Genomic DNA, 2,463 nt, shown 5'->3' with positions numbered 1-2,463 from the left:
GATGGTCTCGATCTCCTGACCTTGTGATCTGCCTGTCTCGGCCTCCCAAAGTGCTGGGATTACAGGCTTGAGCCACCGCGCCTGGCCTTCCTTTTCTTCTATGCATTGAAAAACTGCTTTAAATAGCACCAGGTTTTGTAAATAATCAGGCACTTGGAACATTTTCATTATTAAAACCTGTTCTCGGTCATTTCTGAAGAAATGAAATGAGGCTGTTGAGCTTTACTGTCATAGAACCTGGGAGCAGGGCCTCCGGCACAACCGCTGCCTCTGGACTCCTGTGCCAGCTTTGAAAGCTCCTCCACTGGTCATGATGTGTGGATGAAAGTGTTGACCCAATGAGCTTTTCTTTGGTTCTTAAGGTATTTTAAAAGTGCCTATTGTAGGCAGAAAGCTGAAAATCACCTTGATTTTTGCAGTGTTTGTAATGCTCTTAAATTCTCATTTGAAAAGTTTGTAAACATAAATTGAGTATGAGCCATTTTAAATGAATTTGAAAAGTACGTAGAAATATTCCGAGTCTGTAGGATTTCATACACATGTGGGATGAGCTGGAGTGAGAAATGGTTTGCTTTATTTCCCGCAGTAGGAGATTAACCTTGCAGCATTTACCGTCTTAATAAAGCTGCTGCAGGCCCGAGTGGAAGCCGGGGTTGCCCGTCGGGAGTGGGGGGTCTCGATTGTGCTGCGTTTGCGTTAACGAGGCGCATGTGATGGCTCTGGTGCCCAAGTCCCACCCACCGGCCTCAGAGCAGGGTTATCATCACCTGCCCAGAGGTGGGAGGAGCGTGGTGATCAGCCCCTGAGCAGAGTGAGTGGTGTTGGGGCCACTCCCATAGGCCGATGTCCTTCCTGGTTTTCACTTAATATCCATTAGGATTTGGGTTTTCTTTTTCCCTTTAGTTTGCATGTTGCCCTCAGGGCCAATTGTAAGTTACACGTGGTAAATGTACTTTTTTTTTTTGAAACGGAGTCTCACTCTGTCACCTAAGCTGCAGTGCAGTGGCGTGATCTTGGCTCTCTGCACCCTCTGCCTCCCAGGTTCAAGTGATTCTCCTGTCTCAGCCTCCCAAGTAGCTGGGATTACAGGCGCCAGCCACCACACCCAGCTAATTTTTGTGTTTTTAATAGAGAGGGGTTTTGCCATGTTGGCCTGGCTCATCTCGAACCCCTGACCTTAGGTGATCCACCTGCCTTGGCCTCCCAAAGTGCTGGGATTACGGGCATAAGCCACTGTGCCCGGCTGTAAATGTACATTTTCTTTTTTTTCTGAGAAGGAATCTTGCTCTGTCGCCCAGGCTGGAGTGCAGTGGCACGATCTCAGCTCCCTGCAAGCTCTGCTTCCCAGGTTCACACCATTCTCCTGCCTCAGCCTTCCGAGTAGCTGGGAGTAAAGGCACCCGCTACCACGCCCGGCTAACTTGTTGTATTTTTAGTAGAGACGGGGTTTCACCGTGTTAACCAGGATGGTCTCATCTCCTGACCTTGCAATCCACCCTCCTTGGCCTCCCAAAGTGACAGGATTACAGGCGTAAGCCACTACCTGGCCACGTTTTCATTTGAGTTGTTGGAGCAAATGGCTTCTGACGTTCCAGCACTCCCGAGGAAAGCCACTTTGAAAGGGGATTGGTTTTATTTTTTTTCTTGTAGAGACATTTTTTATGTTGCCCAGGCTGGTCTTGAGTTCCTGGGCTCAGGTAACCGTGCCTGGCCTTTTACATTTTGTTTTGTTTTGAAACGATATTTTAGAATTTTTCCATAAATAATGTTGCCTGAAAGTCAGATGTCATGTCAGGATATAATTTAAGGTGTTGGCAGTTCCCTGGGTCAGCCCGAAATGCTTCCTAATAGGAGGGAGCAGTTACTGAAGCAGCTCTCCTGAGATGAAGACCTTTTGCTTGGTAACCTAATAACTTCGAACCTCGTACCTCTTAATCGTATTAGTTGAGAACCTCGTGAGAGTGACCAGTTTCTAAATGAATATACCCTCAGGATTGGCTCTGATGTGACCTACCTGGAAAAGGGATATGACACCAGCTGCCTCAGTACCTCATCTGCCTGTGCGGCAGAAACACCTGGGCTAGTGCCGCTGGTGGCTGGGTGGGGGCCTCGGTTTGGGCCCCGTGTGGATTGTTTCCAAAGTTGTGTTTGGTACTTTTCTGCCAAAATCATTAGGTGTTCAGTGAGAAAAGATTCAGGGTCAGAGGAATTTGGGAAACACTTTATTCTTTTTTTTTTTTTTTTTTGAGACAGCGTTTCGCTCTTGTTGCCCAGGCTGGAGTGCAATGGTGTGCTAGGCTCACTGCAATCTCTGCCTCACAGGTTCAAGCAATTCTCCTGCCTCAGCCTCCCGAGTAGCTGGAATTACAGGCATGTGCCACCACACCTGGCTAATATTGTATTTTTAGTAGAGACGAGGTTTCTCCATGTTGGTCAGGCTGGTCTTGAACTCCCAACCTCAGG

The 2,463-nt window shown here is 47.8% G+C and overlaps 1 protein-coding gene across 3 annotated transcripts in view; it reads left to right on the top strand.

Annotated features, from left to right (window-relative positions):
* KLHDC4 (kelch domain containing 4) overlaps window positions 1-2,463 on the top strand; it is an 86,523-nt gene that overhangs the window by 4,571 nt on the left and 79,489 nt on the right. The window lies entirely within an intron of this gene.

The sequence above is a fragment of the Mandrillus leucophaeus genome, unplaced genomic scaffold (genome assembly GCF_000951045.1).
Source record: "Mandrillus leucophaeus isolate KB7577 unplaced genomic scaffold, Mleu.le_1.0 Scaffold10, whole genome shotgun sequence".
NCBI classification, from domain to species: Eukaryota; Metazoa; Chordata; class Mammalia; order Primates; family Cercopithecidae; genus Mandrillus; species Mandrillus leucophaeus.
This window is presented reverse-complemented; position numbering and strand designations above follow the sequence as displayed.